General features: G+C 46.4%; 1 protein-coding gene across 4 annotated transcripts in view; it reads right to left on the bottom strand.

The window, feature by feature from the left end:
* The window catches only part of NLGN3 (neuroligin 3), a 285,040-nt gene extending 280,169 nt beyond the window's left edge, over positions 1-4,871 (bottom strand). For 3 of the 4 annotated variants that reach the window (XM_063937135.1, XM_063937134.1, XM_063937132.1), the window contains exon 1: positions 4,765-4,871. The gene's annotated coding sequence lies outside the window, so the exon portion shown is untranslated. The other variant, XM_063937133.1, reaches the window with a different exon arrangement.
* Between the last annotated feature and the right edge of the window lie 10,158 nt (positions 4,872-15,029).

Raw genomic sequence — 15,029 nt, forward strand, 5'->3', positions numbered from 1 at the left:
AGATAGAGCTTTGTGATTGTTCTATGTACATGTGACTGTGCTATGGTGTAATTGTATTTATTAGCCCTAGTACCCACACAACAGCAAGTGAGGGGCAAATGCTCTGTAACCCTTGCTCTCCTTGCTCCTCTGTGCTGCTGTGGTATAAGCTGCAGCACATCGTTCTGCCTCAGGCTCTCCCCGGAGAGCTCTCTTCTGCTCAAAAGTGGGCATGGCTATGACTGTGATAGGGGTCGCCCCCTTCGCCCCCCCCCCCTAGATCCGGCCCTGCTTGCATTCTGTATCGCTGCACTAACTGGTGATACAGACTATTAGTAATGCTTGGCATACACTATCCAACAGTGACGTGCGGTGGGGTGAGGTGAGGCAGTGCCTTTCCTGTCGTACTAACATCTGCGCCAGAGTTTTGACTGTATGAAGCATATGAAGAATACAAAGAATATGTTAGAAATATCTTCTTTGTATTATTGTAATAATTTATAGTCAAAACTGTGAAGTAAAAAGTCTATGACAGGTGAGGCGCCTACCTTTTCCGCACTTCTCTGATCAAAACTCACCAAATTTCCAGGAGCTTATAACCTTGCACCTTTGCATAATGCCCACATGAACCCTTGGGCTCATATATTTTGAATAAATCTGGTTTTGGTACTAGCCAGTGCCTCCTAAGCCATTTACCTCACTGCATGTCCCTGCTATACAATTATCTGCCAGATCTGGCTGGTTGGAAAGAAAATCTGGTAATGGATGAGAGCAAATGACAACTGAACACTTGCTCCCAAACACTGGAAAATGGACAAAACCTATCATTCAGACAAATTGGTTAAATCACGGATTTAGCCAATGTATACAGGTATGTATACAGTTTTTGTCCATTTTCCAGTGTTTGGGAGCAAATGGTCAATTGTCATTTGCTCTCATCCATTACCAGATTTTCTTTTCAACCAGCCTGATCTGGCAGATAATCTGCCAGATAATTGTATAGTGTATGCCCAGCATAAGTGCTGGATATTACAATTAATCCCTTAAAGATTTTTGTTAGTTGGGTTAACCTATAAGAAAATAGGCAAGTAAAAGCCAGGAGACACAGACGGATATAAAGCAACATGGATATCGTATTCTAGGGAATTAATTGCCAAAGTAACTAATTATTGCTAAAGAAAAAGCATTTTTTGGGAAACACCTTATTAATAATAAAACAAAGCAGTGGGAGATTGGGAGCAGTCACTATGAGAGCACTTACAATTACAAAAAATGTTAAAGCAGCTCTGTCCCCTACACACAACTGCAAATTATGCAACACACGGTTACATTTACCACGTGGTAAAGCTGTATAGATTCCTCTATATTCACCTTCTTACATGCCAGCATGGTTAGCCACCCTCTGAGAAGCTATGAATATTTATAAGCATTAATGAGATGCCTACATCCTGGCAGGATTATACTCGCCTTGCTCCTGAGAAACAGCCTGTGACATCATCTGCCTACTTGCAGTGCATTGGTTCTGAAGGATCACGAGTTCCACAGCACAGGAACTTCTGCCCTCACTAACAGCTCATTTAAATAATGCCTAAGCTATGTGCCAACCCAGCGACGCAGCGATATGATATAATGATATATAGCATTTTCCACACACAGCGCCTGATTCATGTTTGTAAGTAAAGCAAAAAAACTAGCCCTGGGCAAAACCATGCTGTACTGCAGGTGACGCAGATGTAACGTGCAGAGATTTTTAGATTTGGTTGGATTATATATTTTCTGTGCAGGGTAAATAATAGCAGCTTTTGCATGTAGCCCACAAATGCTAGACAGCTTTATTTTTACACTGTAATTTAGATTTCAGTTTGAACACACCCCAACCAAATCTAACTCTCCCTGCACATGTTACAACTGCCCCACCTGCAGTGCAGCATGGTTTTGCCCAGTTGCTTGCTTTTGTACTTTACTTACAAACATGAATCAGGCCATCAGCACATGATCCGCAATTATGCAATATACAACATGCCATGCTTAATGTAACAACACCCCGACATCCATGGTATCGTCTCATCGGTTATGCAGAACAACAGATGGTATGATGCTACCACCCTATTCATCAATCAATGAATTTGGTGGATTTGGGAATCTAATATATTGTATAGTGTGTACCCAGCTTTAGGCTGTTATGAAACAGGGAATAGGGAATGGCACAGTTTAACAGCAGATTAATTAGGGGGAGCTTTATCAACACTTGGAGAGCAATAAAGTGGAGAGATATAAAACTTGTTGTGTATGATAAATGGTGATCCAGCCAATCAGCTCCAACCAGTCAAGTGTTTGAAAATTTAAAGTTGGGGGCTGATTGGCTGGAGCTTTATCATACGCAACGAGTATTAAATAGCTAAAACTCACTGATAAATGGGCCCCTTAGTTTGAAAAAAGACAGGAGCTGAGTGGTTGGTACTTTATCTCTCTCCACTTAATTTCTCCAAGCTCAAATAAATCTCCCCATTAGACTGATACACTTAAAATATACTATTAATGCTACATTTTCCAGAACTGCACGACTGGTATGCTTTGACTTCTACTTCGGCTTATCCTGGATTGGAGGTCCAGGGTGCCACCCCTCACACCCCCCCCCCTCCCCGCCTTCATTGTGTAGATTCACAACGTCATAATAATGCAATATGTGGCAAATATTTCATCAGAATTGTGGGAGGATGACCTGATATTCGGGGAAGCCAAGTCCGAGATAACCCACCAACATTATGTGAGTTTCGCGGAGTTGGCAGTACAAGTATTTTGTGGACTGAGACAATATCGTTGAAAATGCTTCCTGTGAATTTATTAGGAAATAGTGGTATCATGCGGTATGACCCACTTTGTGTTGCCAAGGGTACTGATAAAATGAATTGTTTAAGACAACAAATTTCCGTGACTACTGTGTGTATGTAGCAAGGCACCATGGCCTGTCTAATAAGCAACTTTGAATGTATTACAGGGTATATAACTAAAAAGTCATTATTCTAACATAGATTTTTTTTTTTTTTTTGCGTCACATTGCCACTGCCATGGGGTCAGACTTTGTATACGATCTTAAAGTGAGAAATTATACTGCGAATGAAGTAAAGATTTTTCAGTATTCACACATTCTAGCAGTGCTACTGTCTCAGAAGTAGCCATGATTTTTTTTTAAGTGAGTTTCCAATATATTAAATAGAGTAGGCTAAAAGTGGGTACACACTGAGCGATGTAAGCAAAATGGCGTTTTGGAGCGACCTCACTACAGTGTGTACCCAGCTTCAGGAAATGTAAAAGATTTAAGCAACTACATGTTACTATAGAGGTTCCTTGAGAAATGTTGTAAAACGGTGGAATTATTATAAGTAATGTGTGTACGTCACTGGATAAAATACAGCAGCAACAGTTAAGCAATCTGTGGTGTAATGTATAGCAATTAGCAAACACCTTGTTAAACAAAATCTAAACACAGAACTTTGTATAATAATATCATAGTTATTCCAAAACCAAATAAGAATCATGCTTAAGGTAAGGCAGGCATTGCTTACTGTACATTTATATAGAATTGATTCTACTAGTGGTTTTCTGGATGATTTGATGCAATATTAAATTGAATGAAAAAAGCAGAATAGCATAATAAAGACTATGAAATAATCTAAACAATACCCATGACATGTACATGTAGTACTAAGTACGGAGGCAGTGTAGTATAGCGATATAAAGTAAAGCTATATATACATTACAGTCTTCAAGGGATTAGCTGGGAATATATCTCAGAATAAGTACTAGATGAGCACTGGCATTGCAAATGGTGGATGACAGGCTCGGGGAGATGAGAGCCCCATCACATGAAAGGGTCCATAGATTTAAGGCAGAGCAGGTACACACTACACACACACACATTAGGGAAACGCCAAAATGCGCCTGAAAGAAAGATGGCTATTTTGAAGAAAACAGGGTGGCAGGGGTCAAATGCGTTCTAAGGTTAGCGGCAGACTGAATAATCAGCAGGTACAGCAAAGCACTGCACTCTGCTTCTCCTCACTTGTACTAACAGCAAGCACAATGCAACCTACACATTCTTCATCATTATAGAAAAGCAATGCCACTGTATTTATGGGGCATACTGCCACAAATATCATGATGTGTCCACCTTGTATATAGGAAATGCTTTTCATGAGCTATCTAGTGTGATTAGTAGATAGATAGATAGATAGATAGATAGATAGATAGATAGATAGATAGATAGATAGATAGATAGATAGATAGATAGATAGATAGATAGATAGATAGATCGATCGATCGATCGATCGATAGATAGATAGATAGATAGATAGATAGATAAATAGATAGATAGATAGACAGACAGACAGACAGGCAACCTACGCTAGAAATACAGTAAATGTGTGAGCTCTGCTTGGGTATACTGACATAAAAATCATCCAAGAATAAAAGATTGCTCATTTTGTATTACAGTGGAATATGTACAAAAAGATGATGTAATGTAGGCAATATACAACAGTGATGCCTTGTATATATGTACATATATATATATATATATATATATATATATATATATATATACATACATACACAGAGTGTGGCATGTATGTAGGTATGCATTATGCATGCAGGGGTGGGGGAGGATTCGAGGAATATTAATACACTTACAGATGATGCATCAAGAACACACATTTCATTTAAAGGCAATATATTTGAAGGTCCATCGAAATCATGTTAAATATATTGATACAAATGCGGTCTCACCCGGCTGTCTCTCTGCTCCGGGTGTGTCCGGCCCGGGGCCTCTCCGGTTCCCCTCGTGCAGCAGCAGCAGCATCAGCTCCAGGAGCGTGCACAGAGGGATGAGGAGGACGAGGGACCGGAGGAGGAGGCCCGGGAGCGCGCACTGAGGGCGGGGCTAGTGCCCTTGCTGGCTGCCTGTGTGGTGCTGGTGTGTGTAACATAGATAGTGATGCTAGTGATGCAAAGCAGGGAGCAGATGTGGATGATAGTCTCTGGCTAGGCGTTGTAGTAGTCTGTATGGAAGAACCGTGCATGGTGGTGCAGATATAGCTGTCTGTGCATGGTGAAGTACATCTCCCTCTGCATTGTGTGATACATTTCGATGTGCATGGTGGAGTATATTATGGTGGACTCGGAGTATATCTCTCTGAATGGTCGAGTACATCTCTGCATATTAAAGTATATCTTTCTGCAATGTGGAGTACAGTTCATCTCCTTTCTCTTACGTCCTAGAGGATGCTGGGGTCCACATTAGTACCATGGGGTATAGACGGGTCCACTAGGAGCCATTGGTACTTTAAGAGTTTGAGAGTGTGGGCTGGCTCCTCCCCCTATACCCCTCCTACCAGACTCAGTTTAGAAAATGTGCTCGGATGAGCTGGTCACAGCTAGGGGAGCTCCATAGGAGTTATTTTAGTTTTATTATTTTATTTACAGTTTAGGCACAGGGAGGCTGCTGGCAACAGCCTCCCTGGTTCGAGGGACTAAGGGGGGGAGTAGTGTCCGCCCAGCAGGATCTGAGCCACTATATCCGCTGACAGGACACTGAGCTTCTGAGGGGATCGATCGTTCCCCGCCACAGGGGATCGCTCACCCCTGCAGCATGCCGCCACCCCCTTACAGAGCCAGAAGATCAGAGATATGGCGGCACAAGGGTAGGAGCACAGCTCTGAGCGGCTGCGTTCCAGGAAGATTCAGCGGCACACAGTATTGGCGCTATGAGGGGCGTCCTGAGTCAGCGTCTAAATACCCTACACTGGTCACAGACGCTAACCGGAGACTGAATCACCAGGATAGCGTCAGAATCCTCAGGCCAGTATAAAGAATTTGTGCGGGAAGACGTGCTATCTTCAAGGGCGGAGCTTCTCCTCAGAGCTGACCCAGCAGCGTTCAGCGCCATTTTCCTGCCTGCAGTTCGTGTACATAGACGCTGACAGAGCTGTCCCTCCAAGCAACTCCAGCTATCCTGTGCGGTACCAGGGGGTTGTAGAAGGGTGGGGGAGGCGCTGAAATAGTCTGTGTAACCTATTACAGTACACAGTGGGCGCTGGTAAGGGGTGTCCTTTATCTTAAAAAGCGCTGTGTGTGGGTTGGCTCCAAACTCTGTGTCTCTCTTGGCATTCTTGGGGGAAAACTCTGTATGCCCTTCCCTGTGTGTGTGTGGAGTGTTTGTGGTCTCCTTAAAGCTATGTCCAGGGACTCTGTGTCACATGCTGCTGAGGATATGTCCTCTCAGGATGATCCCATTCCATGTAATCAGGATTGCACTGTCTTACCGCAGATACCAACAAGGGAGCCAGAGTGGTTTTCCTCTATCAAAACTATGATTTCTCAGATTTCTACTAGGGTTGCGCAGAATGAATCTGCAACTCAGGTTTTAGAGAACTCTATGGCAGTTTGGTCCTGTTACCTCAGGGGCCCCTCCTGTATGTTCCCACAAACGTGCTGTTGCTCAGATTATGCAAGATGACACGGATACTGACTCTGATATGGTAGAAGGTGATGGGGATGTGCTGAGGAGGGCGGCATCTCTTGCAAAAGGGGTGCAGTTGATGATAGAGGCTATCAGAGATGTGTTGAATATTGCTGATACAACACCTGAACAGGTTGAGGAGGCTTACTTCACTGACAATAAGAAAGCCTTGCTAACTTTCCCTGCGTCTAAAAAATTTAATGCTATATTTGAGAAAGCATGGGAAAACCCGGAGAAAAAATTCCAGATCCATAAAAGGGTTCTGGTTGCTTTCCCCTTCCCTGAGGAGGATAGGAAAAAATGGGAAAACCCACCCATAGTTGACGCGTCTGTATCCAGACTCTCAAAAAAGATGCTTTTACCCGTTTCAGGATCCACCGCCTTAAAAAAGCCGGCTGATCGCAAAATTGATAATACGCTCAAATCCATATACACGGCTTCAGGGGCAATACTACGTCCCACTATTGCCAGTGCATGGCTTTCCAAAGCTATAGTAAAGTGGTCAGGCACACTACTTGAGGATTTGGATACAATGGATAAAAGTGATGTTGAATTGTTTTTGCGTAACATTCAGGATTCTGCAGGATTTATGGTGGAATCCATGAAAGACCTGGGTTCCATGGCTGCAGGGATATCTTCCATGTCTGTCTCTGCTCGTAGGGGACTTAAGGTGCGCCAGTGGTCTGCCGACGCGGAATCCAGGAGAGGCGTGGAGACCCTACCCTACACAGGTCAGGCTCTCTTTGGGGAAGCATTGGATGCATGGATTTCCATGGCTACAGCGGGTAAGTCTCCTTTTCCTCCCTCAGCTGCACCTGCTACGAAGAAACCCTTTTCTTCAGCTACATCACAGTCCTTTCGAATTGCCAAAGCAAGAAAGGCCAAACCGTCCAACACCTTCTTTAGAGGAGGTCGGCCAAAATCCAAGAAACCTGCTGCTGCAGGTTCCCAGGAACAGAAACCTGCTTCAGGTACGCCAAAGTCCTCAGCATGATGGTGGACCGCATGGCCTGGAGGTGGGGGTGAGACTCAGGCATTTCAGTCACGTCTGGGTGTCGTCCGGCCTGGATCCCTGGGTGCAAGATATTGTGTCCCAGGGGTACAGGCTGGAATTTCAAGATCTCCCTCCTCACCGATTCTTCAAATCAGGCTTACCAGCTCTGCTGGCAGACAGGGCTATCCTACAGGAAGCCATCCAGAAGGTGGAGGCACAGGTTATTTTACCGGTTCCACCGCATATGCACAACAAAGGTTACTATTCGAACCTTTTCGTGGTACCGAAACCGGATGGTTCGGTCAGACCCATTTTGAACTTAAAATCGTTAAACCCCTTCCTAAGGGAGTTCAAGTTCAAAATGGAGTCTTTGAAAGCAGTGATATCAGGTCTGGAGGAGGGGAAATTCCTGGTATCCCTGGATATCAAGGATGCGTACCTCCACATTCCGATTTGGCCGCCGCATCAAGCTTTGGCCGATTCGCACTGTTGGACTGTCACTTTCAATTCCAGGCCCTGCCATTCGGTCTCTCCACAGCACCGAGGGTGTTCACCAAGGTGATGATCCTCCTCCGCAGACAGGGGATGAACATAATTCCTTATCTGGACGATCTTCTGATAAAGGCATTGTCGAAGAAAAAGCTGTTACAGTCCATTGTTCTCATCACCCATTTACTCAGGGAACACAGTTGGATCCTGAATCTTCCAAAATCACATTTAGAACCAACCAGGAGGTTGTCCTTTCTGGGAATGATCCTCGACACGAAAGTGCAGAGGGTATTTTTTCCAGTGGAAAAAGCGTTGGTGCAATGGTCCGGGATGTCCTGAAGCCAGCCCGTGTGTCAGTTCATCAGTGCATTCGCCTTCTGGGGACGATGGTGGCCTCTTACGAGGCTCTGCAGTACGGGAGGTTTCATGCTCGGTCCTTCCAGCTGGATCTCCTGGACAAGTGGTCGGGATCTCATCTACACATGCACCAGAGAATACGTCTGTTGCCAAAGGCCAGGATTTTACTCCTCTGGTGGCTACAATTACCTCATCTTCTGGAGGGCCGCAGGTTCGGGATTGAGGACTGGATCCTTCTAACCACAGATGCAAGCCTCCGGGGCTGGGGCGCAGTCACTCAAGGGGAAACCTTCCAAGGATGGTGGTCAAGTCTGGAAGCCGGCCTGCCGATAAACATTTTGGAACTAAGAGCCGTCTACAACAGTCTTCTGCAAGCGGCCCATCTTCTAAGAAATCGGGCGATTCAAGTGCAGTTGGACAATGTAAAGACAGTGGCTTACATAAACCGACAGGGCGGAACGAAGAGCAGAGCTGCAAGGTCAGAGGTAACAAGAATCATCCTCTGGGCAGAAAAACACCCATTGGCGCTGTCAGCTATCTACATTCCGGGAGTAGACAACTGGGAAGCGGACTTCCTCAGCAGACACGATTTCCATCCAGGGGAGTGGGGTCTCCATCCAGAGGTGTTCAAGGAGGTAACAGATCTTTGGGGTGTACCCAAAATAGACATGATGGCCTCTCATCTCAACAAGAAGCTTCTGCGGTATTGTTCCAGGTCGAGGGACCCGCAAGCAGTGGCGGTGGACGCCCTAGTGACTCCGTGGGTGTTCCAGTCGGTATACGTGTTTCCTCCACTTCCACTCATTCCAAGAGTTCTAAAACTCATAAGGAGTACAAGTGTTCAGGCAATCCTCATTGCTCCAGACTGGCCAAGAAGGGCTTGGTACGCGGATTTTCTGAATCTACTACTAGAAGAGCCGAGGCCTCTTCCTCTTCGGGAGGACCTGCTGCTGCAGGGGCCATTCGCCTATCAAGACTTACCGCGCTACATTTGACGGCATGGAGGTTGTACGCCAGATATTAGCTCGGAAGGGCATTCCGAATTAAGTTATTCCTACCCTGATACAGGCTAGGAAAGGAGTAATGTCTAAACATTACTATCGTACTTGGAAAAAAAATGTATCTTGGTGTCAGTCCAAGAAGTTTACTATGGTGGAGTTTCAACTGGGACGGTTTCTCCTCTTCCTGCAAGCAGGTGTGGATATGGGCATGAGGCTGGGATCCGTGAGGGTCCAGATTTCGGCCTTGTTCATTTCCTTCCAGAAACAATTGGCTGCCCTCCCTGAGGTTCAGACTTTTTTGAAGGTAGTTCTACACATCCAGCCTCCATTTATACTGCCTACGGCACCCTGGGATCTTAATGTGGTGTTGCAGTTCTTCCAGTCGGACTGGTTTGAGCCTCTACAGGAGGTTGAGGTCAAGTTTCTCACGTGGAAGGCTGTCACTTTGTTGACCTTAGCTTCTGCTAGACATGTGTCGGAGTTGGGGGCTTTCTCATGTAAAAGCCCATACTTGATCTTCCATGAAGATAGAGCTGAACTTCGGACACGTCAGCAGTTATTTCCGAAGGTTGTGTCTGCATTTCATATCAACCAACCTATTGTGGTGCCAGTTGCGACTGACTCCTCAATCTCATCAAAGTCCTTAGATGTTGTAAGGGCTCTAAAAATCTATGTGAAGAGGACTGCTCGTCACAGGAAATCGGATTCTCTGTCCTGTATGATCCCAAGAAACTTGGGTGTCCTGCTTCTAAGCAGACGATATCTCGCTGGATCAGGTTCACTATCCAACATGCGTATTCTACGGCAGGATTGCTGTGTCCTACGTCTGTTAAGGCCCACTCTACTCGTAAGGTGTGTTCTTCCTGGGCGGCTTGCCCGGGGGGTCTCGGCTTTACAGCTTTGCCGAGCGGCTACATGGTCTGGGTCGAACACGTTTGCAAAGTTCTACAAGTTCGAAACTTTGGCCTCTGAGGACCTAAAGTTTGGTCAAGCAGTTCTGCAGGAGCCTGCACGCTCTCCCTCCCGTTCTGGGAGCTTTGGTACATCCCCATGGTACTAATGTGGACCCTAGCATCCTCTGGGACGTAAGATAAAATAGGATTTTAATGACCTACCGGTAAATCCTTTTCTCGTAGTCCGTAGAGGATGCTGGGGCCTGCCCGGCGCTTTGTTTGCCTGCAGTGGTTATCTGGTTTAGTACAAGTTTGTTTTTAGTTGAGTACTGCATTGTTACTTGGTTAGTAATGTTTCAGCGGTTGCTGAGTTTCAAGCTAGTTATCTTGGTTTGCCTCCTATGTGTGAGCTGGTATGAATCTCGCCACTATCTGTGTATAATCCTTCTCTCGAAGGTGTCCGTCTTCTCGGGCACAGTTTCTAGACCGAGTCTGGTAGGAGGGGCATAGAGGGAGGAGCCAGCCCACACTCTCAAACTCTTAAAGTGCCAATGGCTCCTAGTGGACCCGTCTATACCCCATGGTACTAATGTGGACCCCAGCATCCTCTACGGACTACAAGAAAAGGATTTACGGTAGGTAATTAAAATCCTATTTTCTCTTACGTCCTACGGGATACTGGGAATCCATTTAGGACCATGGGGTATAGACGGGTCCACTTGGAGCCGTGGGCACTATAGAAGTTTGATAACGTGTGCTGGCTCCTCCCTCTATGCCCCTCCTACCAGACTCAGTTTAGAAAATGTGCACAAAGGAGCCGGTCACATCTCTGGAAGCTCCTGAAGCGTTTTCTGCATTTATTTTTAAAGTTTGTTATTTCCAGGCAGGACTGGATGGCACCAGCCTGCCTGCTTCGTGGGACTTAGGTGGGGGGGGGGAATGGACCAACCCCACTAAGAGTTAATGGTCGCTTTCTTCGCTGACAGGACGCTAGCTCCTGGGGGAACTATTCGCAAGCCCCACCACGGCGAGCGTACATTCCCGCAGCACGCCGCCACCCCTAACAGAGCCAGAAGAAAGAAGAGTGGTGAGTACTAAGCCGGCATCCCGGTTAGTGGGTCGCCGGCCATTATGGAGGCATAAGGGTACGGAGACGCATGGCTCCCACACGGGGCGGACTGAATCTCCAGACATTGGGCCTAATTCAGAGTTGATCGCAGCAGCAAATTTGTTAGCAGTTGGGCAAAACCATGTGCACTGCATGGGAGGCAGATATAACGTGAGCAGAGCGCGGACACGAATAGGCTGAAGTGATCGCAAGCGCTGAATAGGTTCAGAGCTACTCAGAAACTGCACAAACTGTTTTTGCAGAGCTCGGCTGCACATGCGTTCGCACTTCTGCTAAGCTAAAATACACTCCCCAGTGGGCGGCGGCATAGCGTTTGCACGGCTGCTAAAACTAGCCAGCGAGCAATCAACTCGGAATGATCCCCTAAATACCCTGTTTGAAGAACCGTGGGTTAATCCAGATAAGATATTTCAAATTCCTAGGCGGTTATTATCATCTTTTCCTTTTCCTCCTGGTGATAGGGGAAAATCCACCGATAGTGGATACATCAGTCTCTAGGCTCTCACGTAAAATAGTACTACCTGTTCCTGGAGCAGCCTCCTTAAAGGATACAGCTGATCGTAAGATTGTGACTACACTCAAATCTTTGTATACAGCTGCAGGGGTGGCCCAGAGACAGACTATAGCATGTGGGTGGATTACTCGAGCCATTGCTAAATCATCTGATAATTTAATTTAGGGGTTAGATACCTTACCTCAAGAGGAAATTGTGTTACTCCTGCAGCACTTACAAGACTCTGCGAACTTTATGATGGAAGCCATTAAAGAGATAGGTTTGCTCAATGCACGCACTACAGCTATGGCAGTGTTGGCACGCAGGGGATTATGGCTACATCAGTGGACTGCTGACGTGGATTCTAAAAAAGGTGTGGAAGGCCTGCCGTTCACAGGTGAGGCCTTATTTGGCGATGAACCAGTGTGGATCTCATGAGCTACTGCGAGTAAGTCCATTTATTTACCTTCTGCATCTCCGCCAGCCAGGATGGCCTACTTAGGACCTAAGTTACAGTTCTTTCGGACTGCCAAGTTTACGGTCAAGGCCAGAGGTTATTCTACCGCCGCCAGAGGTGCTAGAGGTAAACCACGCAAACCAGCAACTGCTGGTTCACAGGAACAGAGCTCAGGCTCTGCTTCCTTAAAACTTTCCGCATGATGGTGGACCACAATGCCTTGGAGACAGGCAGGTGGGAGGCCGGCTACAATTCTTCAGTCACACCTTGACAAGATCTTGCCAGGATCACTGGGTCATAGACCTTATATCACAGGGCTACAGACTGGAGTTCCAGGATCTCCCACCTCACAAATTCTTCAAATCAGGCTTACCAGTTTCACAGGAAGCAAGAGTAACCTTACAAGAAGCCGTTCAAAAACTGTTACAGACCCAGGTCATTGTTCCAGTTCCACCTCATCTACAAAACAATACTATTCAAGCTTGTTTGTAGAGCCGGAACCGGACGCTTAGGTAAGACCGATTCTGAATCTCAAATCATTGAACCCGTACTTACGAGTGTTCAAGTTCAAGATAGAGTCTCTGAGAGCGTTGATCTCAGGTCTGGAAGAGGGGGAATTCCTAGCGTCTCTGGATGTCAAGGATGCGTACCTTTCCATTCCGATCTGGCCGCCTCATCAGGCTTATCTATGGTTTGCACTGCAGGGCTGTCACTACCAGTTTCAGGCCATGCCATTTGGTCTCTCCACGGCACCGAGGGTGTTCACCAAAGTGATGGCAGAGATGATGATGTTGCTCCACAGACATGGAGTAAACATAATTCATTACCTGGACCATCTTCTGATAAAGGCTGCCTCCAGGGAGCAGTTGTTGAAGATCATTGGTCTCACAACCAGAATACTCCTGGATCATGGGTGGATTCTGAACCTACCAAAATCTCACCTTGAACCAACGCAGAAGCTTAATTTCCTTGGAATGATACTGGATACAGAGTCTCAGAAAGTGTTCCTTCCCTTGGAAAAAGCAATGGTGATCCAGTCAATGGTTTGGGCTGTCATGAAGCCGACCTGAATCTCAGTACATCTGTGCATCCACCTTCTAGGGTAAATGGTGGCTTCTTACGAAGCAACTCAGTATGGAAGGTTTCGGATCACATTTTCACATGAATCAGCAGATTCGTCTTTCACCAACAGCCAGGATCTCCCTCCTATGGTGGCTACAAACTTCTCACCTAGTGGTGGGTCGGAGGTTCGGGATTCAGAATTGGATTCTGCTAACCACAGACGCAAGCCTCAGAGGTTGGGGTGCAGCCACCCATGGGGTGCAGTTTCAAGGAAGATGGGCAAGTCAGGAAATCGTCTTTCCAATAAACATCCTGGAACTCAGGGCTATCTACAACGCCCTTCTGCAGGCCTAATTTCTTCAGAATCAGGCCATTGAAGTTCAGTCGGACAATGTGACAGCAGTGTCAACAACCGACAGGTCGGAACGAAAATCAGGGCAGCAATGTCAGAGGTGTCAAGAATTCTCCTCTGGGCAGAAAAACACGCTGTGGCATTGTTGGCGATCTTCATTCCAGGAGTAGACAACTGGGAAGCAGACTTCCTCAGCAGACACGACCTCCACCTGGAGGTGTTTCAGTGGCTGACACGTCGGTGGGGTTATTCACAAATCGACATGATGGCCTCTTGACTCAACAAGAAGCTCAGGCGGTATTGTTCCAGGTTGAGGGAACCACAAGCTGTAGCAGTCGACACCCTGACAACTCTGTGGGTCTACCAGCTAGTGTACGTGTTTCCTCCCATTCAATAAAAAGGGAAAGAGTTCAAGCAATTCTCATTGCTCCGGACTGGCCGCAAAGGGCCTGGTATTCGGATCTTCTCCTCTGCTTCTTCGAGAGGATCTTCTGCAACAGGGCCCGTTCATTTATCAAGACTTACCACGGCTATGTTTGACGGCATGGAAGTTGAACGGCTGATTCTAACCAGGAGAGGGATTCCTAACAAGGTCATCCCGACTATAATCCAAGCCAGGAAAGGGGTAACTTGAAAACATTACCATTGTATCTGGAAGAAATATGTCTCTTGGTGTGAGAGCGGACAATGGCCCTCATTCCGAGTTGATTGCTTGCTGCCGTTTTTCGCAGCATAGCGATCAGGCTAAAAATCGGCTGTTCTGCGCATGCGTATGGGCCGCAGGGCGTACGCGCCAAGTAATTTCACACAAAACTATGCAATTTTACACTGGGGCGAGCGACGCTTTTCAGTCGCTCTGCTGATCGGTGAGTGATTGACAGGAAGTGGGTGTTTCTGGGTGGAAACTGACCATTTTACGGGAGTGTGCTAAAAAATGCAGGCGTGTCAGGCTAAAACGCAGGAGTGGCTGGAGAAACGGTGGAGTGGCTGGCCGAACGCAGGGTGTGTTTGTGACGTCAAACCAGGAACTAAACAGTCTGCAGTGGTCGCAATCTAGGAGTAGGTCTGGAGCTACTCAGAAACTGCAGGAAAATATTTTTGAGCAAATCTGCTAATCTTTCGTTTGCACTTCTGCTAAGCTAAAATACACTCCCAGAGGGCGGCGGCCTAGCCTGTGCACTGCTGTTAAAAGCAGCTAGCGAGCGATCAACTCGGAATGAGGGCCAATATTCCACTGTGGAATTTCATCTGGGACATTTCCTGCTTTTTCTGCAGTTAGGAGTTGACGTGAGCCTACGCCTAGGCT

The sequence above is a fragment of the Pseudophryne corroboree genome, chromosome 8 (genome assembly GCF_028390025.1).
Source record: "Pseudophryne corroboree isolate aPseCor3 chromosome 8, aPseCor3.hap2, whole genome shotgun sequence".
Classification (NCBI taxonomy): Eukaryota; Metazoa; Chordata; class Amphibia; order Anura; family Myobatrachidae; genus Pseudophryne; species Pseudophryne corroboree.